The 24,456-nt window shown below is 35.0% G+C and overlaps 1 non-coding gene across 1 annotated transcript; it reads right to left on the reverse strand.

The window, feature by feature from the left end:
• Positions 1 to 24,289: 24,289 nt before the first annotated feature.
• LOC127901699 (small nucleolar RNA Z247) lies at positions 24,290 to 24,426 on the reverse strand. The gene has a single exon (XR_008053943.1). It is a non-coding gene; the product is annotated as a small nucleolar RNA Z247 (small nucleolar RNA).
• Between the last annotated feature and the right edge of the window lie 30 nt (positions 24,427 to 24,456).

Below are 24,456 nucleotides of genomic sequence, written 5' to 3' on the forward strand. Positions count from 1 at the left end.
CCCGTTTCCCATGTCCTCCACCTCAGATTCCATTAATGTTTGCAGCCCATTTATTTTTTGGTAGCCCAACTCTTCTAAATCTTTCTGTGGACACTCCCTTTCCCGCTCAATGATTCCCGCATTTTTCAAACTTTCATTCTCTGTTCCAGTAGCTTTTTTCTTGAATTTTTTCTTCTAGCTGTTTTACATTCCCGCCTTTTAATTCAGCTTCCTCGAACCTATTCCTATGGGTTGTGTTGCTAACATTTAACTTGTGGTTACCCTTACAGCTATCATTTGGATCTCTGTCTCTTGTGTCCCCTTGCATTAATTGCTTTTGATTAATCTTTTGAACCTTACCCACTTTCCCATCCAAACTATCCATACCCGGATTTTGATGGATCCGATTTTCGTCCTCAATACTGCCCATTTCCCCTAAGCTTGTTTCTTTCCTCTTCTATTCTATTTTGACTTGCGTTTTCCTTCCTAGGCGTTGGAGAGTTTGTATAATCTTTGCTTGGTTCAGACTCCGACCTATCTCTACGTCTGCTCTGTTTTAACCTTTCGGTTATGGTAGTTGCCTTTAGCCATGGCCCGTAAGCCATTTCATCATTTGATTGGGATTTGTAATGTGTGCATTCTCTATATTGATGCCCAATTCGCCCATAACAAAAGTAAAAGTCCGGTAAACTCTCATACATTACTCTTATCAGGATATCTTCTTCTTCTCCTTCCTGTTGGAGCTCAATAAGCTTTTTTAATGGCTTAGTGATATCTATTGAAATTCTGAGCCTAAGAAATTCACTGAAACAGTCCCCCACAGCATCTGTTTCTACTTCTTCCACTTTACCAATCACTTGACCCAACTCTTGTGCCATTTCCTTTGACATACACATGATGGGAACATCGTGAATTTGAACCTAAAAAGAAGCTTGGCTAAAATTCTGCTTTTTTACATCTCCGATCCCAGCTGGTTCCTTGAGCACAATCAACGCTCTATCGAAGTGCCACGGACCTCCAACCAAAACACTTCACTTGTCCATCTCAGACCCAAATTTAAACATGAAAACATTGTCTCCCAGACTTTCTATTTTAACCTCCCGCGACGTTTTCCAAATCCTCTGTATCATAGCTTTTAAGCCTTCAATACTGACTCCCCTTGTATTAATTACTTTCCCAATTAAACAACCTGCTACTATTTTTTCTCCTCTAGCTTTCATTTTGCTCTAAAACGTTACATATCCTTCTTCCTCGTCATTTATCTTAATAGCTCTGCACCTCTTAATGAGCTCTTCCGAATCCATTTATTTCAGCTTGGAAGCGCTCTAGAACTAAATTGCTTATGACCTCCTAACAACACTACTGCTAAAACTTTTTTATCTTCAATAACAAGCCTTGAGAATTATCTACCAGTGAAAGACATTAAAAGCCAACCACCCACCTAGGAGCGACTTCAAGAGTCATGACGACTCAATTTTATCTCTCATTAGTTGTTTTCAGAGAAAACTCCTAAAGAGATGACTTTTGACATGATAATTTGTTCCCCTTGTAATGTAATTTGGTATTATAACATAGGATTTTTTTGGTACTGTCAGATAGCTCAAACGATATCGATTTGGTCATATAATATATCTTTTTGAACCTTTCAACTAGAGGAATATAACTAATTACAAATGTTTGTCAAATTATGTCATTTATTACATAAAAAATCTATTTGAATTCTTTTTTAAATATTCAAACAATTTTTGAGGCGTAAACAAGGGAATAGGACATATACAAGGTTTGGGGAAATGCATGGCTATGTAGATCCTCAACTTTTCAATAAGGGATTTAAACACCCTCTTTTGATTATACCATTTGTAAATAGTAATTGCAAGTATGAGCTTCCTTAACATCCCCCCTCAAGCTCAATGGACTGCTGATAACATTAAGCTTGGATCGAAAGTTGTTGAAGTTAGGAAATGATAAAGGCTTTGTAAGAACATCAACAACTTGTTCTTTAGTAGGAATGTATCTTACCTCCAACTCTTTTCTTACCACTTTGTCTCTAATGTAGTGAACATCTAATTCAACATGCTTAGACTTACAGTGAAGAGTAGGATTTCAAGCTAATTCTCCAGTACTCTGATTACCACACCAAAGAATTAGAGTTGGTAATTGCACAATATTAAGCCCTAACAGTAAAGATTGTAGCCAAGAGAGTTCTAAGCTTGCTAAAGATAGAGCCTTATATTCACTCTCTCTACTTGACTTAGCTACAATAACTTGCTTTTTGGATGACCAGGAAATAAAATTATTACCAAGGTGTTAGCCTATATGGCTATAAATATTGATTTTGATGATAACAAACCACATGTATTTATTAAGTAAAGATTTATGAATTGTGCTTTTATAATAAGAAAATGATGTTATGGAATTAAAGCATTTTGGACTAAAATGAAAGTAATTTCAAAATCTTTGATAGTGTTTTAAATTTCGGATTTGGACCTATTTGAAACTATTTAAATGTTTTTGGGTCATTCTATAATTTCACGAAGTTTGGGAGAAGTCATAATTTCAGAAAGTTTGGGGTTAACGAAGAATTATTTAGAAATTCTAAAATTGGACTTATTTACAAAGTTTCATAACGTTTTGGGCCATACTACAGTTTTATAAAGTTGTGGGGTCAAATTAAAAATATTGGAAAAATTTCACTGTAGCAGGTTACTGTAGCAAGCGGCTTACCGGATTCAGAAAACTGAAAATCCGGATTCGGGGCAGTAAGCATCCAGAACGAAAACGGCTTACCGGATTCCTGAATCCGGCAAACCGGTTAGGCAAAATTTTGAATTTTGCCTTAACGGTAACATAAATCCGGCTTACCAGATTCCATAAAACGGCAAACCGGATAGCCCAGAATGTGAGTAACGGCTAGTTTTCGAGCTCAAGCTATAAGAACTCAAATCCAACTCATTTTAAAGCTCTCCAACAAGCAAAAACAAAAAGCACACGTGATATCTTGAGCCTTCAACATGTAAAACACAATTCATTGAATCATTCATTGTTCTTCATCTTTGAATATCTACTCATTGAGTGAGTTTCATTGTATCTTTCATTTCTTCAATTCATTTGTAAGAGTTTGAGTGTGTGAGACACTTGAGTGAAGAGATTGAGAGATAATCTCTTTGTTGTAAAGGTTTATTGACACCTCGAAGTCAATTGTAATCGGTTAAAGCCTCAGAAAGGCTTGGATAGTGAAATCCTCAAGCCCGGAGTGCTTGGAGGCGTGGACGTAGGCGGGGATTGCCGAACCACGTAAAAATCCTTGAGTTTGCTTTCTCTTCCCTTGCTCTTTAATTATTGTGCGTTGATTGAACGAACTTATTGCTTTTAATTTTTATTAAGACATTAAATTGCTTGTTGTGTGGATTTGCTAGGATAATTTTTAAATTTCCAATTCACCCCCCCTCTTGGGTTGCATATTTATATTTCATTTGGTATCAGAGCAAGGTGCTCTTATTTAGATTTAACCATCTAGAGTTAAAGATCAAATGGCAACTCAAAATGATTCCACATTTAGGGAAGGGCAGTCCACCACTAGACCACCTTACTTTGATGGAAACGATTACCCATATTGGAAAACTAGGATGAGAATTTACTTGCAAGCCTTAGATTATGAGATTTGGAAAATTGTTAATGATGGTTCTTTTATGCCCTTGACTAAAAATGAAGTTGGAGAAGATATTCCAAAACCTTCACAGGATTGGAATGAATTCGAAAAGAGAAAAGCTTCTCTAAATTCCAAGGCCATGAATGCCTTATTTTGTGCACTAGATAAGAAAGAGTTTCATAGAGTGTCTAGTTGCGAAAGTGCTAATGAGATTTGGCACAAACTTGAGGTTGTCTATGAAGGCACGAATCAAGTGAAAGAATCTAAAATAAGTAGGTACACTCGACAATATGAATTGTTCCAAATGGAACAAAATGAAAATGTGTACTCTATGTATACTAGATTCACGGACATAGTGAACACTCTAGGAGCTCTAGGAAAGACTTTTTCAAATAGCGAAAAAGTCAAGAAAATCATTAGGTTACTACCTAAGGAATGAAGACCAAAAAGGACTGCCATTGAGGAAGCCAAAGATTTAAATGTGTTACCTATTGATGATTTAATTGGCTCTCTTATTTCGTATGAAGAAGATTTGGCAGCTGAAAAAGGGCATGAGGAAAAGAAGAAGAACATTGCTCTCAAGGCTTCAAAACGTGAGAGTGATGAGGAAAGCGAAATGGATGATGAGGAGTTGGCTATGTTAGCTAGAAGATTCAGAAAATTTTACAAGAAGAATAATGGGCAGAGAAAGTTCAGAAACTACAAGAATAAGAAGGAGAAGAAGGAGCCAATCACTTGTTATGAATGCAAGAAGCCCGGACACATACGACCGGAATGTCCTCTTCTCAACAAATTCAATAAGAAGGCTATGGTGGCCACATGGGATGATAGTGATGAGGAAACAAGTGACGATGATGAGCAACAAGAAATGACAAACTTAGCTCTCATGGCTGTTGGGGAAGAATCATGTGATGAACTTGATGAGGTAAATGATCTTCCTACTTATGATGAATTGCATGATGCTTTTAATGATTTGCATGATGAGTTAATGAAGATTGGTAAAAAGAATATATGTCTTAAAAAAAAGATGATGGAGCTTAAGAATGAAAATAAATCATTTAGTGCAAAGATCACATGCCTAAAATTAGAAAACAAAACATTACATGATAGTATTGCATTATTTGAGAACTCTAGCACTTCACATGAGCACTTAGAGTCACACATGAATGACTTGAAAAATGAGAATGAAATGCTTAGAAAGAAGAGTAATGAACTAAATGAAATTGTGCTAAAATTCACAAATGGGCAAAAGATGTTGGACAATTTGCTAAACTCACAAAAATGTGTATTTGACAAAAGTGGCATAGGTTATAAACCGAATTTGAAACAAAAATTTTACAAGAGTTATTTTGTAAAGAATACATCTATTAACAATAAAATTGTATGTCATTATTGCAATCAAGATGGCTATATGAAAAATAGATGTGCAGTGAAGAGAAATGCATATTATGGTATGAAATGTGTTTGGGTTCCGAAAGGAACCATTGCTAACTCTCAAGGACCTGGGTACCTAAAACGTTTGGGTACCTAAAACTTGAGATTTTTTCTACAGGGCTCAAAGAAAAAGAAGAATAAGTGGTACTTGGATAGCGGTTGTTCAAGACACATGACAGGCAATTATTCTTGGTTTTCAAGCTTTACCAAGATCGAAAATGGTGGAGATATATCGTTTGGAGATAATTCAAAAGGAAAAATCATTGGGATTGGAAATGTCGGTAATGTATCCTCTACTCTCATTTAGAATGTGTGTTTGGTTGAAAACTTGAAACACAATTTGCTTAGTATTAGTCAATTATGTGATAAAGGATATAGAGTTATCTTTGATGAATCAAAATGTGTTATTGAGAATGCATGTGATGGGAAAGTCTTGTTTGTAGGAAATAGATGTGTTAATGTCTATACCATTAATATAGATTGTGTATCTATACATGAAAAATGTCTCTCCGCATTGCATGATGATGGTTGGTTATGGCATAGAAGATTAGGTCATGCAAGCATGGATTTGATTTCAAAAATCATGAAAAATGATTTAGTTAAAGGTCTTCCAAAAATCAGTTTTCAAAAAGATAGAATTTTTTAAGCATGCCAATTTGGAAAACAAATCAAAACTTCCTTTAAAAGGAAGAATCATGTCTCTACTTCAAAACCACTTCATATAGATTTGTTTGGACTTTCTAGATATGCTAGTTTAAGTGGCAAATATTATGCATTTGTTATTGTGGATGATTATTCTAGATACACATGGGTATTGTTCTTAGCTAATAAGGATGATGCCATTGATGCATTTCGAATTTTCTTTAAAAAGGTTCAAAATGAAAAAGTTTATTCTATTACTTGTATTAGAAGTGATCATGGTGGAGAATTTGAAAATCATGCATTTGAAAATTTTTGTAATGACTTTGGCATTGAACATCAATTTTCATCACCTAGTACTCCACAACAAAATGGAGTAGTAGAGAGAAAGAATAGGTCTATTCAAGAAATGGCTAGGACCATGTTGAATGAAAATTCTTTGCCTAAGTATTTTTGGGCCGAAGCTGTCAACACCGCTTGTTATGTTTTAAATCGGGTGTTGATTAGACCTAATCTTAATAAAACTCCATATGAGCTTTGGAAAGATAGAAAACCCAACATTGGCTATTTTTAAGTTTTTGGATGCAAATGTTTTGTTTTGAATACAAAAGATAATCTTGGTAAATTTGATCTAAAATCTGATGTTGGTATCTTTCTTGGTTATTCAAATTCAAGCAAAGCTTATAGAGTTTATAATAAAATAACTTTAGTTGTGGAAGAATCTATGCATGTTACATTTGATGAGACTAACCTCTCCTCTACGGAGAAAGTCATTGTTGATGATAATGCAGAAGAAGAGCAACTAAAAGAAGCATCAAATGACAACCAAGAAGACGCACCACCTGGAATTCAAGAGGAACATCATGAAGAACTAAATGCAGAGAAAAATGAAGGTACTTCACAAACACTCCCCAAGGAGTGGAGGTATGTATCCTCTCACCCTAAGGATGTAATTTTAGGAGATCCCTCTCGAGGTGTTACCACTAGATCATCTCTTAGGAACACATGTGAGCATGCTACATTCATTTCTCAAATTGAACCAAAATCCTTTGCGGATGCGGAAAATGATGGATCTTAGATTATGGCAATACAAGAGGAGTTGAATCAATTTGAGAGAAACAATGTATGGGAGTTAGTTCCCAATCCGGAACATCAATCCATTATAGGTACTAAATGGGTATTTAGAAACAAAATGGATGAATCCGGTGTGGTTGTAAGAAACAAAGCTAGATTAGTGGCTCAAGGTTACAACCAAGAAGAAGGAATTGATTTTGATGAAACTTTTGCACCTGTAGCAAGGCTAGAATCCATTAGGATGTTGTTAGCATATGCATGTCACAAGGATTTTATTTTGTATCAAATGGATGTCAAGAGTGCTTTCTTAAATGGATACATTATGAAGGAAGTTTATGTGAAACAATCTCCTCGTTTTGAAAATGAAAAATTTCCAGATCATGTGTACAAGTTATCCAAGGCTTTGTATGGTTTAAAACAAGCACCTAGAGCTTGGTATGATAGGCTTAAAAATTTCTTGTTGGATAACGATTTTTTAATGGGAAAAGCGGACACAACTCTTTTTGTTAAGCATAAGAACCAAGACATACTTATTGTTCAAATATATGTTGATGATATTATTTTTTGTTCTACTAATGAGTTGTTGTGTAAAGATTTTTCATCATGTATGAGCCAAGAGTTTGAGATGAGTATGATGGGAGAGTTGAAGTACTTCCTTGGTCTTCAAATCAAACAAAACGAGAAAGGAATTTTCATAAACCAAGCCAAGTACGTGAAAGATCTACTCAAAAGATTTGGCTATGATAATGGAACGGCAAAAAGCACTCCTATGAGTACTACCATCAAGCTGGACAAAGATGAGAAAGGTAAGGAAGTTGATATCAAGACTTATCGAGGTATGATCGAATCCTTACTCTACTTGACTGCTAGTAGGCCTGATATTATGTTTAGTGTTTGCTTGTGTGCTTGATTTCAATCTTGCCCTAAAGAGTCTCACATGCTTGCTGTCAAACACATTTTTCGATATTTAATTGGCACTATTAATCTTGGCCTTTGGTATCCTAGAGGAACTCATATTGATTTAACTTGTTATTCGGATGCCGATTTTGCTGGGTATAAGGTTGATAGAAAAAGTACTAGTGGAACATGTCACTTCCTAGGCCATTCTCTTGTCTCTTGGTTTAGTAAGAAACAAAACTCGGTTGCACTTTCAACCACCGAGGCAGAATATATTGCCGCAGGTAGTTGTTGTACACAAATTCTTTGGATGAAACAAACCCTTAGAGACTATGGCATTATACTTGATCAAATTCCTATCTTATGTGACAATACTAGTGCTATAAATCTTTCCAAGAATCCCATTCAACATTCTAGGACTAAGCATATAGAAATTAGACATCATTTCCTTAGAGATCATGTTCAAAAAGGGGATGTTGTAATTAAATTTGTTTCCACTGAAAATCAACTTGCGGATATCTTTACAAAACCTCTTAGTGAAGAGCATTTTATAAAGATAAGGCATGGGCTTGGAATGATGAATGTTGAATCTTAATTCATGTTTTACTACATGGCTTGATATGCTTGTTATCATATGGTTTTATGCTACATGAATTAGATAACTTGATATGCTTGTGAATTTATGATTTTACAATTTTGTGTTTCATGCATTAAATGACTTATTGAAAAGTTTTAAATCTCAAAATGATTTAAAATTAATCAAATTTTAAGGCCATAAATAAAATGGTGTGAGTAGTACAAGCGTAGGAGCTAGCAAACATTCTTTTTCTATTCATCTAGAAAAACATTATTTCTTATTGATTTCTCTCGGAACAAATTCCAGATAACCGGATTAACTTTGGGTGCTCTCGGGACAACATTCGGATAACCGGATTTTCAATCCGGTAAACCGATTTTGCTTAGCTTCATCTCTGCCTCACAACCGGCCTACCGGTTCTCCAAAACCGGCAAGCCGTTTTCGCGTTATGGCTCTCAGGTTCACATCCGGCAAACCGGTTCGCCAAAACCGGCAAGCCGTTTTCGGCTTTCAACTCTCTGACCAAGAACCGGATTTCTGGATTTTTTGTTTCCCAAGCGACCCGGCAAGCCGTTTGTGAAATTGTGACTTGCTGCCCATTAACCGGCAAGCCAGATTCGTTGTTTATGTTGTTGTTCATCTTCTTCCTCCTCCATTCAGCAAACCGTTTCTTGTCTCTCTCTAAAACCCGTTTTCTCCTCTCTTGATTTCACTCTAAAATCCATTCTTTTCTTCCATTTTCACATCAAATTGAGTCAAGAAAATCATTCCCCATCACTTTATTCACTCAAAACCATCTTTAAACTTCATTTTCAAAATCCAAAACTCTAGATCCGGATTTCAACCTAGGTTTTGAGCCGATTTTTCTCTCTCTAGATTTCTCACTCTCAAGCCGTTTTTGATCCAATTTGTTTCACCAAATCACTTCCAATCTTTATCATCTTCACTCTCTTTGGTGATTTTATCTTCAAATCTATCAAAATCAATATGTCAAGCTCTCGGCCAGTTCGTAGAAAAGGCAAGGAACCGGTTCAAACATCAACACGGCCACGGGAAGCAAGGGGCACCTCCAATCAATCCACCTTTGAGTCCATTCATTTTCAGAACAAGCAACACTTGATCAAAAGGTTCCATCAAAACTTTCGGACTCGTGAGGTACTCAACACTTTCTTTGTTTTACCGGATGTTTTACATTCTCTCCAGATTAGTCATAGAACTTTATTTCAATTGTTGGAAGATGTTGGTTGGATTGATGCATTGTTGATTGAGGAGAATGTGTATCCCGACTTGGTGAAAGTATTTTACTCGAATATGGATTGTTCCGCGGAGAAAGAGAATTGAGTAATCACCACAGTTGGAGGAGTTTTGATTGAGTTTGATGATTCGGACTTGGACAACATCCTAGGATCTTCCGATGATGGCTTGGACATTTTTTCTCTTAGGAAACCTCCTGAAATTGATGATTATGTTCATGTTGATGCCGTTCGTAATATTTGTCGGCGTAATGATCTTTCTGTTGAAGACTGTACCATTCATTTCCGTACTCAGTGTCTTTGTCTTCAAACTCGTTTTTTGCTTCGTATCATCCAGTCCATTGTACTTCTTAGATCAGGACATTTGGATGAGGTGTCTCACATGGATGTCGCCATGATTGACTGTATTCTTAGAGGTCGCCCGGTTGACTTGGGCTATTCCATCGTTCGCACCATGTTGAGTATTCCTGCCTTGATTACCCGCTCTCTTCCTTATGGTCACTTCATTACCCGAATTCTTAAATTCTTTGAAGTGCTAATTCTATAACCTTATTGTAGGCCGTCCAAGGGTATTGGGGATGAGGTTATTGTTGGGTTAGGCTTTGAGTGGAAGGATGGTACTTGGGTCAAATACAGCGATAACAAGTTTACCTTTTTAGCCCCAAGTGATGATCGGCCACTTAATGCTGTGATTTCAGCTGATCAGCTTCCAGTATTCTCACTCTCATTTCGAGGGCAGCGTAGACGCCGAGTTTCTTCTACAGTTGCTTCGGCTCCTAGTGCATCTGCATCCGCTTCATCACCTCCACGGCCTCCTACCTCTGGAGATGTCACTCTTCAGCAGCTTATAGATGAGGTTCGGACACTTTCGGTGCGGCAGACTGAGCTTCAGCAGGAGCAGCAGCAGCTCATTCATGGACAGCGCCTCCTCTTCGAGCACTTCGGCATTCCATATCCGTTTCCACCTCCTTCACCTCCATCCTCACCACCTGAGTAGTATCTTGTGCTTGTACTTGGACACACCTACATTTCATTTATTGCATTGTGTGTTCTTTTATTTTCGACTCTATGGATAGTTATTATGCGTTTTGATTTATGTATTTGTTTTGGATGATATGGATTTGTTGTGACTATTTATGTTGGATGTTATGGATTTGTTTTGATTGATCATTATGGATTATATGGATTTCCTTATGCTTATGAATATTTTTTTTACTAATGAGCTTGTGTTGCTATTTTGATGATTGATAGGGGGAGCTTTTATTCTTTTATTCTTTTTTATGATGAAGGGGGAGAATGATTTAATTTCTGTTATGAAAATATATGCATGTATCTAGGGGGAGCATGTATGCAGGGGGAGTTTTTGTTAAACTATTTTCAAATCAATTTTTTTAACTTGCATTGATTAAGGGGGAGCTTTTTCATAACAAAATTAGAGTTTTGAATGTCCAAAATGCTTTAATTCCATAACATCATTTTCTTATTATAAAAGCACAATTCATAAATCTTTACTAAATACATGTGGTTTGTTATCATCAAAATCAATATTTATAGCCATATAGGCTAACAATCTCCCCTTTTTTGATGATGACAAAGCACATTCAAAACTCTAATTTTGTTATGAAAAAGCTCCCCCTTAATCAATGCAAGTTAAAAAAAATGATTTGAAAATAGTTTAACAAAAACTCCCCCTGCATACATGCTCCCCCTAAATACATGCATATATTTTCATAACACAAATTAAATCACAAGGTAGATACAATAAGCTGTAATAGATTTTTGATCATCAACATTACATGTCCAGTCAACATCAGAGTAGCATGTTAAACCAACAACTTTAAGTGTTCCTTTTTTTTGAAGATATCGACCATGGGTGATTGTAACTTGAAGATACTTGAGCACTTTCTTGTATGCCAACCAGTGCTAAAGTATAGGATTACTAAGATACTGACTAAGTTTATATACATAGTAAGCAATCTCAGGTCTGGTGAGAATCAAGTATTAAAGACCCCCAACAATGCTTTTATAAAGTGCTGCCTCTTCAAATTCTTGCACCAGAGGTCCTTTAACATTTTTCTGCAGTTTGAAACCATTGTTGAAATGTGTATCAAAACCATTGCAATCTGCATTGAGGCTTTTCTCAACAGATTCTTAATGTTCTTTATCTGTGAGAAATGCTACTATGAGTTGTGAAATAAACTACCACACAAGAAAATAGGCCATTGATAACTCTAGGAAATGAGAGTTATTACATGAATTTTAGACTTAAATCAAGATCACTTAAAGAAAAAATAAGGTATTTTTATTACATTTTGGTTATATTTTGCATAAACATTCATTTTAGTTAAGTTGTAATAAGTTTTGTTTGAATCAAAGTAATTTGTGCTAAAAACAGGTGCATAATTGTAGGTTTTCAGAAAGTCTTAATTCATGAGGGGATGGTGAGACTTTAGATGAGCAAGAGGAGGAAAGAAGATGGCCGCAAAAGAAATAAAGCACAATCAGGAAGAGTGCAGTGTTGTTGCGGATGTTAGAGCAACCGGTGCTGTAGCAATCTTGGAGCAATGCAGGAGAAAACTTAGGCGCAGGTCAGCCACAGAATCGCGATCTGCATGTTTCCTAATTTAACGCATGCACACCCATGGACTTTTGTTTTACCCTAATTTGCAATATAAAAGGAAAACGTGTACGACATAGAAAGGCGGCAAGGGAATTATCATTAGAATAATTACAAAGGAAAGAAGAAGAAGATCAGAATTGAAGAGTGCTGTTTCGGCAACATTGAAGAATCATGTAGAATTATTTGGATTTGTCTTTCACCGTGCTCAACTTTTATTTATCTTCTTCCTTTAATTGTTTTGATGTATCCCGTGATCAATATATTTATGTTTTTTTTTCTTATTCAGAATATGAACTTGTTTGTAGTTGAGTGACAAACAATCCAATGGGTTCTTGACTGTTCTTATGTGTTGTTATGTCATTGCTGTAGCATTTTACTCTAGTAGCTATAATGAATATAACTGTTATTTCGGTTGACCACCCATTTAATAGTTTCAGTTAAGATAGAGCAGCAAAAGAGCATATGTTAGCGGATATTATTAGAGTATTACTTGATCTTAAGTTAAGTTTCCTGGATTAAGTTATCTTGAATCCCATAAGGGCAATACTTGAAGTTAAGATTTGTGACACACTAGACATAGGTGTTCACCTTGTAGGGTGGAGAGACTAAAGATCATAATGCCATACCATAAATAGATTAGCAACTGGTCATTGTTAATAGATTTAAAGATATGAGACTTCCAATATGCGATAGCTAAGGATGCAGATTAATTCTGCCCAGTGCTGCAGCACTTGCCGTAACAACTGGTGCTAACTTGATGAAAAATAGTCAGTCCATATGGAGAGTTTGATCATTCAACTACCATAATCTCTTTTAAATCTTAGACACATTTAATCTAGTTTATTTCATTACGGTATTGTTTTATTTAATTCTCTCACAATCATCAATTACGATAGAACTTAATTTACGATTGTTAACTTCGGCCTTAAGTTGATTTGTACTATTGTGATTGCTACAGCATTTCGAGTAACATCAATCCCTGTGGAGACAATTTTGAATATTCATCACTTTATTACTTGTTGTGTATACTTGCACATTGGCATTGGTAGCAATTGATTATAAAATTAACCAACAGCCATTAATCTCATATCCTTGAGACCAAAGACCTTATAGAGTTTAGGAATGAAATCTTTAAGTAATGCTGAGTCAGGACCAGTAACAAAAATTTCATCAACATAAATTAACACAATGGTCTTACCTTCAGTATCACGTTTGATGAATAGAGAAGTGTCAGCTTTTGAATTAAATAATTGTGATGGTTGTCGAAGCCAGCAAAAATAAATACCTACTCTAAATAAATTGTGTATTGTGATTGAGCAGGGTCGTGTCCACATAGATCGGTAATTATTTAAATCCTCTTAAAATGTAAAATGAAAAATGGGAGATTTGTTGACAATAATAAAAATCAAATTAAAATAACAAGAGTGCAAATAAAAATTGTAATTCAAATTGGAGAAAGCTCTGGTTGAAGGAATTAATTCAGTTTGATTCGACTACTGATCATTGATTCAAATATAAATTATTACTACTTATGAATAGACCGGTTATAGCTATTGAGACCCTCTAATAGTCAATCTCTCCTCAACTAGTCGATAACCAAGGTACGACCGTTGGTTATTTCCCTAATCAATAGACAACCCTAGATACGATCATAGAATTTAATCAATTGACAACCTGAAAAACCAGAGAGACCCAGATCCTAATCAACAAACGCATACAATGGTTTATTTAAATTAGATTATTTATTCTCATAACACAACTCACTGCTATGTTATTTGTCACAAACATTAAAATCTTCATACGGTGAATCCTTTAATTGACAATAGATTAAGTTGATAATTAAATAGTGGCCAGTTATCTAATTAACAAACATAATCATGAAAATAATTCAGAGAATAAACAAATACCCAAAAAGTAATAAAATAATTAAAGCATAAGAAAGATCTCACAGTAGTGATGAATCAAAGTTTCATTAACCTTCAACCAAAATAATAAGTTTAGTTCTTCATAGAGAGAAGAGAAAAATTTAGATTTAGGGTTTTTTTCTTTTCTAAAAAGTCTCTTTTTTTCACAATAGATTCCTCCCTTAAATACTCTCTCTCTCTTCTCCTCTAGAGTTCTTTTTAAAATAAAATACTAATATCTGAAATATTAAATTCCTAATTAAAAAATAACCAAAAATACAAAACACGTTAAATAAAAACTGCAGGTCTGCAGTTGACAGCACGCGCCCACGCCTTATCAATAAAGTTCTTCTGACGCTCAAAATTTCTCCAAGAAAACAATTATCCTCAAACATCATCTTGTAACTCAATTTTAACATTAATCAATAGAATTGCACCTACAAAAATAAAACACAAGTAAATCATTATTATTAAGTGCAAAACATCGATATTAAGGGAAGTAAACAATGCAAAACTAGTGCATAAATTGCACTCTAACAAATTCCCCCACACCAAGATAATGCTTGTCCTCAAGCATATAACTCAAGGCTAATCCCAAATCTCCACTCAATTCTCATCTCAACTCATCCCAAAACAATCTTAAGCAAGCATACCTCAAGAATTTAAGTCGATCAACATTCGAAAGACAAGGATTTTAAAGCATAGGATCTCATAAGATAGAATATAAACATTCAACCACCAAGAAGATCCATTCAAAATTCAAGTGCAATAAGATTTAATAGCCCTCTCATTAACTTCACTCCATGCACTCAAACTATTTAGGGTATCATTTATGCACTCAAATCAAATCAAAGAATGCTATTACCATAAGCTTGCTCATATATCACATCTCAATCCACAAAACATGAATTAAATGCAAAACTCTAAGGGTCTTAAAAAGGTTGTAATGAGGTTAAATGAAAAAGAAAGGTCTATGAAAGAAAAAGAGATCAAAATGAGAAGAATGAACTCATTGAATGAACCATATGATATCAAAACGCTTATTTCTATTCAAGTCGCCAAGAATGTAAACATTTTTTTTCTCTTTTCTTTTTTTTTCTCGATTTTTTTTAATCAAACAAAAGAAATGAACCTTGCACAATTTAATTCAAGCATAATGCTTGTTGATCTAATTGAGAAACTTTAATTCAAGGTAGCAAGAGCAACAAAATATATCCAAACAATGAGTCAAAATAACCCAACATAACCCAAACAATCAACATCAACAAACTTACGCAAACCAATCTTATCTATCAAAGAATCAAAATTATCTTTAACATTCAACTTTTCAAGAGTCAGGTAATGAATATACTTAGTTGGAAGTATTTTCCGCTTGGAAATATCTTTGTACCTTTCTTTCTCTTGTTGAGTCATAAATGTGAGGCACCCTCCGAGATTGGATTCCGCAAGTGGCAAAACACTCATGCCTTTTCCATTTTCCAATCTTTGTCTCACAGCTTGGCATGAATTTGAAAATGTGTTCTATGGAACCGTAGTGGGAGCAACAATCTTGGATTTCTTTGTGACGGGTGTCTTTTTAGATGACTTGGAAGTTGATGCTTTCCTCTTCGGCATTGTTACAATAATTTCACTCACGGATTTCAATTCACGCGGCTGGAATGCAGGGCGTGGGCTGGTTGCAAACGATTGCTGCTCGGCTGGAGCTTGCAGGTACATGGCTGCTGGTTCAGGTTGCTCGCGGATGGTTGTGCTGCGCAGGTTGGAACTGGTTGCGCTTGTGGATGAAACTGCGCGCGCGTGCGACTGGTTGTTGCGGGAGATGCTTGCTAGTTCACGCGGGTTGGTTTGCTGCTGGTGTGCTGCAAGCGGCTGGAGAAGAAAACAAATTCTAATGAATTAGGGATTTTGTGAGCAGTGAATTTTTTTTTTGTTTTTTATTTTTATTATTTTTTATTTTTTTTAATAAATAAAAAAATAAAAGAAAAAAACTTTTTTTCATTTTTTGCTTTTTTTTTTAATTTTTTTTAAAAGAATAATAATAAATAAATAAAATAAAAACTTTTTTTTTTAGTGATGAATCACTTGAGACACTAAAAATTTCAAAAGTACTTTTTTAATAAGCACGTGGGCACGCCTTAAAACCATTTTACTTTAAAATCACAGAAGTACTTATTAGTTAAAACGTGGGCACGCCTTACCAAAACTTTTCTTCTGGCCAAAATAAGCAAAAACATTATTTAAACAATCTGAATCAAAATTATAAAGAAAAGATATAACAAAATCAAAATAAATAAGTCCCTTGGGTTGCCTCCCAAAAAGCGCCTTTGTTTTATGTCTTTGGCTGGACATATTCATGCATCAATCTCCATAAATAGGACTCTCGAGAGCCACATCCTCCATAATATTCACCGAAAAACCTTCATAAAAAGGTTTTAAGTGATGGCCATTAACCTTAAAAACTTTGTCAGAGGTCGGACTCCGAAGCTCCACTGCACCATGAGGAAAAACATTAGTAACAATAAAAGGTCCAACCCAGCAAGAACGTAGTTTAGCCGGAAAAAGTTTAAGCTTAGAATGAAAAAGAAGAACTTTTTGACCAACAGAGAATTCCTTTCTCAAAATCATTCTATCATGAAATGTCTTCATCTTTTCCTTGTAAAAAACTTCCTACACTATAGGGTTAATAACATCCACAGAAAATACCGAATGTTCCTCACTAGGATATTTCATGGCATCATTCATATTAAATTCTATAACCTCTCCATTAAACTCCATAGTGAGAGTCCCTTTATGTACATCCATTTTAGTCATAACAGTCTTAAGAAAAGGTCTTCCTAGCAAAATTGAGACAAAATTAGAGGAGTTATCCTCTTCTATATCAAGTATATAAAAATCAGTAGGAAAAACCAACTCATTAACTTGTACTAAGACATCTTCTAATACCCCATCAGAATATGCATTAGACCTATCAGCTAGTTGAATTATCACGCCAGTTTCTTTTAATCGACCAACATTCAAAGATGAATAAATAGAACGAGGCATGACATTAATAGAAGCTCCTAGATCTAACATAACCTTTTCAACTCTAACACTACTAATTTTACAAGGGATAGTAAACATACTTAGATCCTTGCATTTATGAGTTAGTTTCTTTTGGAGAACTGCTAAAACATTCTCCCCCATGTGAACTTTTTCATCTCCTCTTAATTTTCTCTTGGAGGTGCACAGTTCTTTAAGGACTTTAGCATATCGAGGTATTTGTTTTATAGCATCTAATAAAGGAATATTTACCTCAACCTTGCGAAATGTCTCAAGGATATCATTCTCTTGTTTCTCCTTCTTGTATTTTGCAAATTGGCTTGGAAAATGAGGAGGTATCACCACAGGTAGGGGTTTCACTCTGGTGGGTTGCGCATCTTGAGATTTAGGCATCAATTCATGTTTCTCAAGCTCATCTTCTACATGCTTTGTCACTTTCTTACTAGGCTCTTGCAACTCCTTCCCACTTCTAAGGATGACAGCACTAACATTTTTCTTTGGATTCACCTCAGATTGTGAAGGCAATCTCTCTAATACTTGAGACTCCAGACGGCTCACTGTAGTCGACAATTGACTCATTTGGCTCTCCAAATTCTAAATGCTTATTGTAGTTGCCTGCTGAAATTGTTGAGTGTTAGTCGCAAGTGATTTAATAATTTCTTCAAGAGATATACCTAACTTGGAGTTTGACTGTGGAGGTGCTGGTTGTCTCGGTGAATATTGTTGTGGGAATCCTGACAGCCTAACTCCACAGCTGAAGTTGGGATGATCCTTCCATCCCGGATTATATGTTAGTGTATAAGGATCATATCTCCTCTGAGGCATGCTTGGAAATCCTCCAACTGCATTGGCTTGTTCAACGGGTTCTTCTTGAAGTGTAGGACACATATCAGTTGAATGACCCATATTGTAACAAATGCCACAAGTCTTCACCTGTTGCACATTACTTACAATAAACTTTTCCACAAGAAAAGTAAGTTTATCTAAACGTTGTTCAACAGAAAAAAAATTTATTATTATTATTAAAAAAATGAAAAAAAAGAAGAGGTTTTTTTTTTATTTGAAAAAAATAAAAAACGAAAAAAAAATTTCGATGTTCACAAAATCCCTAATTCACAAAAAAAAAAATTGTTTCCTTCTCCAGCAAGCTCCAGCCGCAGCACCAGCCTTCTTCAGCTGCGCAAACATCTCCCATCAGCGCAAGCATCCTGCGACCATCGCACACCAGCCGTGCGCGCACACAGCTTGCTTTCAACGGCCGCGCTCACCAGCAGTTGTAAGCAACCAGCATCGAGCAACACTCCCACAACCTGAGCCCGCGTCTCCAGCGCGCAATCACACAAGCAGTCCCGCGTGCGCAACAAGTCCATCGAGCACCATCCGCGCGCAACCTGAACCAGCAGCCGTGTACCTGCAAGCTCCAGCCGAGTAGCAATCGTCTAAAACCAGCCCATGCTATGCATTCCAGCCGCATGAATCGAAATCCGTGAGTGAAATTATTGTAACAATGCCGAATAGGAAAGCATCAACTTCTAAGTCATCTAAAAAGACACCCGTCGCAAAGTAATCTAAGATTGCTGCTCCCACTACGGTTCCATGGAACACAATTTCAGATTCACGCCAAGCCGTGAGACAAAGATTGAAACATAGAAAGGGCATGAGTGTTTTGCCACTTGCGAAATCCAATCTCGGAGGGTGCCTCACATTCACGACTCAATAAGAGAAAAAAAGGTACAAAGATATTTCCAAGCGAAAAATACTTCCAGCTAAGTATATTCATTACCCGACTCTTGAAAAATTGAATGTTAGGGATAATTTTGATTCTTTGATAAATATGATTGGTTTGCGTAAGTTTGTTGATGTTGAATGTTTGGGTTATGTTAAGTTGATTAGAGAGTTCTATGCTACTTTTCAATTTAATATACCGAATGATTTTACTTTGCATACTCCGGATGTTATAAAGTTTAGGTTAATGAGACAAAATTATTCACAATCTATCACAGATTTTAACCTAGCTTTAAGATTCATTAATTGATGATGATTATTCTTCTAGTGATGCATATTTAGGAACAACTTGTGACTTTAGCGAAAATTTTAAGCCTTATGGTCTTTGGCGTAATTTATCTGTTGATCACAATGCCTATGACCTGAGTAAATCAAATAGTTCTTTCTTACGTGATCCTGTTTTGAAATGTGTGCATCGGTTCTTAGCATATAATTTTTTAGGAAATAACGATCATTCGGGAGTTTTCTCTAAAACTGAGTTTTACTTTATCTGGTGCATGTTAAATGATGTGAGGCCTAATTTAGGTTTTTGGTTAGCAGATCAATTTCAAAGTGTGCTTAAACGGTATAAGACTTTATTTCTTGGTCCATACATTACTCTGTTAGCTTTAAACTTATGTGTGCTTGATCCTGACAATAATGATTTGCATCCTGCTTGCAAAAAGGAATTTTTGGATATGTATGTGTTTGAAAGAACAGGTGTGGTCGAATTCAAGAAGGGGAGATTTTAGTTTACTGAACCAGGACCCACTCAACCTCCAAAGAAGCTTTATGCTAAGAGTGTTGCTACGTCTGATGACGAGTTTGACGACGAAACTGCTGCCCCACCCATTATTCCTTCTACATCTACACCACATTTGAGCATTCAGTTAGAGAAAATAGAGCGCAAGCTGAACAAGATGGAGAAGAATTTGGCCGCATACGTCGAGAGTGTGGGATTTATCCCACCATTGCCGCTAAGCCCATAGACGTTATGTGGATCAAAACTCACAATTCATGGAAGTTTTTACTTTTAATCTTTTATCTTTACGTTTTAATTTTTATGTGAGCTTTGATTATCTTACATTGGGGACAATGTAAGTTCTTGGTGTGGGAGAGAGATTTTTGCAATATTGTGTTTGGAAGTATTATTTTCACTCTACTCATCCTTAAATGATTTTGGAGTTATTATGCTTCATATATTATTATTTTTCTTTTCTTTTCTTTCTCACTATTCTTTTCCCATCTATCTCAAATTATTCACATCTATTTTTAATTTATCATATTCTTTCATCACTCACATTTTATCTTTCATTTTTTTTATTACTACATACATCTTTCTAGCTTATTATCCTTTTTACCTTTCCTTTTATATATCACTCATACCTTCTTCTCATTTTACACCACTATTGATGGTTGATTCATTTGAAGAGTATACATGATTTGATGGCAAATTTACCAACTTTGTGCGGATTTAAGCCTATGAGCAACCACTTTGCTATAATTATTTTTGTTATGTGAATATCAATCTTAGTTTGTTTATTCTAGAACTTGCTTTGTTATGCATGTTGAAGCCGCATTACGGGATTTTATGCATTAAAATGATAAGGGCAAACCACTTTCCATTTTTCTATTTTCATATTTTTCTTCTTTTTTCTCCACCCGAAGACCTTTATTTGTTATCTTTGTTTGATCCTTAACCATTACCCATCTAATTCTCTCCATCTACTTACCCATTTTCCTTCTTTTTGAGCCTCAATTTAAGGAGATTTTTGGACTCATTGTTTGGATATATTTTGTATATATTTTGTTGCTCTTGCTACCTTGAATTAAAGGTTCTCAATTAGATCAACAAGCATTATGCTTGAATTAAATTGTGCAAGGTTCATTTCTTTTGTTTGATTAAAAAAACAAAACAAAACAAAAATCGAGAAAAAAAAGTGAAAAAAATAAAAAAAATAAAAAAATTTATTTACATTCTTGGCGACTTGAGTAGAAATAAGCGTTTTGATATCATAAGGTTCATTCAATGAGTTCATTTTTCTCATTTTGATCTCTTTTTCTTTCATAGACCTTTCTTTTCATTTAACTCATTTAACACCGTTACAACCTTTTTAAGACCCTTAGATTTTTGCATTTAATTCATGTTTTGTCGATTGAGATGTGATATATAAGCAAGCTTATAGTAATAACATTCTTTGATTTGATTTGAGTGCATAAATGACACCCTAAACACTTTGAGTGCATGGAGTGAAGTCAATGAGAGGGCTATTAAATCTTGTTGCACTTGAATTTTGAATGGATCTTCTTGGTGGTTGAATATTTTTATTCTAGCTTATGAGATTCCATGCTTTAAAATCCTTATCTCTCGAATGTTGATCGACTTAAATTCTTGAGGCATGCTTGCTTAAAATTGTTTTTGGATGAGTTGAGATGAGAATTGAGTGGAGATTTGGGATTAGTCTTGAGTTATATGCTTGAGGACAAGCATTATCTTGGTGTGGGGAAATTTGTTAGAGTGCAATTTATGCACTAGTTTTGCATTGTTTACTTCCCTTAATATCGATGTTTTGCACTTAATAATAGTGATTTACTTGTGTTTTATTTTTGTAGGTGCAATTATATTGATTGGTGCTAAAATTGAGCTATAAGATGATGTTTGAGGATGATTGTTTTCCTGGAAAAATTATGAGCGTTAGAAGAACTTTGTTGATAAGGCATGAGTGCGTGCTGGCAACTACGGACCTGCAGTTTTGAGTTTAACGTGTTTTGTCTTTTTGGTTATTTTTGTAATTATGAATTTAATATTTTAGATATTAGTATTTTATTTAAAAAGAACTCTAGAGGAGAAGAGAGAGAGAGTATTTAAGGGAAGAATCTATTGTGAAACAAAAGGGAGATTTTTGAAAAGAAAGAAACCCTAGATCTAAATTTTTCTCTTCTCTCTATGAAGAACTAAACCTATTATTCTGATTGAAGGTTAATGAAGCTTTGATTCGTCACTACTGTGAGATCTTTCTTATGCTTTAATTGTTTTATTACTTTTTGGGTATCTGTTTATTCTCTGAATTATTGTCATGATTGTGTTTGTTAATTAGATAATTGACCACTATTTAATTATCAACTTAATCTATTGTCAATTAAAAGATTCATCGTATGAAGATTTTAATGTTTGTGACAAATAGCATAGCAGTGCGTTGTGTTATGAGAATAAACAATCTAATTTAAATGAACGATCGTATGCGTTTGTTGATTAGGATTTGGGTCTCTCTGGTTTTTCAGGCTGTCAATTGATTAAATCCTATGATTGTATCTAGGGTTCTCTATTGACTAGGGAAATAACCAACGGTCGTACCTTGGTTATCGACTAGTTAAGGAGAGATTGGCTATTAGATGGTCTCAGTAGCTATAACCGGTCTATTCATAAGTAGTAATGATTTATATTTGAATCAAAGATCAGTAGTCGAATCAAGCTGAGTTAATTTCTTCAACCAGAGCTTTCCCTAATTTAAATTACAATTTTAATTTGCATTCTTGTTACTTTAATTTGATTTTTATTATTGTCAACAATTCCCCAATTTTGCATTTTACATTTTAAAAGGATTTAAATAATTACCGATCTTTGTGGACACGACCCTACTCAATCACTATACATAATTTATTTAGAGTAGATATTTATTTTTTTTGGCTTCGATAACCATCAAAGAAATCAAATTATTATCGAGGTAGATATAATAAGCTCTAATTGATTTTCGATCATCAACATCACACGCCCAATCAGCATAAGAGTAGCCTATTAAACCAACAGATTCAAGTGTTCCCTCATTTTGAAGATATAGACCATGGGTGGTTGTAACTTGAAGATACCTGAGAACTTTTTTGTATTGCAACCAGTGATAAAGTGTAGGATTATTAAGATACTGATTAAGTTTATGTACAGAGAAAGTAATGTTAGGTCTGGTGAGAATCAAGTACTAAAGACCCCCAACAATGCTTCTATAGAGTGCTGCTTCTTCAAATTCTTGCCCCAAAGGTCCTTCACCATTTTTCTCCAGTTTGAAACCAGTACTGAGAGATGTATCAGAACCCTTGCAATCCTGCATTGAGGCTTTACTCAACAGATTCTTAATGTACTTCGTCTGTGAGAAATGCATACCATGAGTTATGTAAAAAACTTCCAAACCCATAAAATAGGCCACTAATCCCAGATCCTTGAAAGCAAAGACCTTACTGAGTTTAGTAATAAAATCTTTAAGTAATGTTGAGTCAGGACCAATAACCAAATTGTCATCAACATAAATTAACACAATGATCATGCCTTTAATATCATATTTGAAGAATAAAGAAGTGTCCGCTTTAGAATTAAAGAATTGCCAAGTGGTAAGATAACATTTCACTTTATCATACCATGCTCTTGGAGCTTGTTTCAATCCATATAATGCATTATTAAGCTTGCATATGTAGCCTTCTTTGGATACAAAACCCTCAGGCTGAGTCATATACACATCCTCTAATAAATCCCTATTTAAAAAAGCATTATTGACATCAATTTGTCTAACCTTCTAACCTTTCATGACAACCAAACTTAGAGTTACTCTCACTGTCGAGGGCTTTACTACAGGACTAAAGGTTTCTGAATAATCAATACCTGCAGTTTGATGAAATTCCTTAGCCACCAATTGACACCGGACACAATAGATGAGAAAGCACAACGTCACACACCCAAGAAATCACAAGCTCACCACCACAGCAAACAACAAAAGGATACAGACAAATTTTCACCACCTAAAGTTGTTAAGCTAAGGATAAAGAGCTTAAAACACTCACTACTCAATGGAATCCACCAAAGAGATACAAAGTTTGATAATAGCTCAAAGTTCATTCAATTTCCAAAATTAATCTCTATCTTTTGGTTACAACTACATAAGCTTCAATAACTTTCTTGGAAAAATCCTCCAAGCATAGATATACTACAAAGAAACCCTTCAAATGACTTGACTTCAAAGACCAACATTAAAGCTAGATAAATCATTGGTATGCTTAAAACACAGCAAAGAGCATTAAAAAAAAGTCCAAGTCCAGAAATATTCTTCTTGACTCGAAACTGAACAGCCTGTACTTAACTGATCATAACTTACTCTAGAAAGCTCCAAATTTAAATTAGTAAAATTCATTGGAAAGCTGACAGAAATATCTTTCCAATGATGTATGGCTCGAAAATTATTTTGATCTCGTTCAGTACAGTTTAATTCCCAAAGATGCTCCTTCTGCACAGAAATTCTGTCACTTGATTAATGTAAGAACTTGAACTGCACTTGGTATAACTTGAATACCAAATATTTCAAACACTCTTGTGTTACCAATCTAGCTTTATATTTAAAAACTGAGCTATCTGTGTTGTACTTGGTTCTGAACACCCAATCTAACATATGAGTTTGCTGTTCAATCCTAGCTTCTTATGTTAAGAGCATAGCATAAGATTCATTCACATTCATCTTTCCCACACCTACTTGTCTAGTGATGTAGGTAGCAACAAAACTATATTCTAGACTTAAGCCATCGAGTATATGCAGGATTAAATCATTATAACTTAAAGCATTCCCTGCTGCAGCCATATTATCAGCTAT

This window comes from Citrus sinensis, chromosome 3 (assembly GCF_022201045.2).
Source record: "Citrus sinensis cultivar Valencia sweet orange chromosome 3, DVS_A1.0, whole genome shotgun sequence".
Classification (NCBI taxonomy): Eukaryota; Viridiplantae; Streptophyta; class Magnoliopsida; order Sapindales; family Rutaceae; genus Citrus; species Citrus sinensis.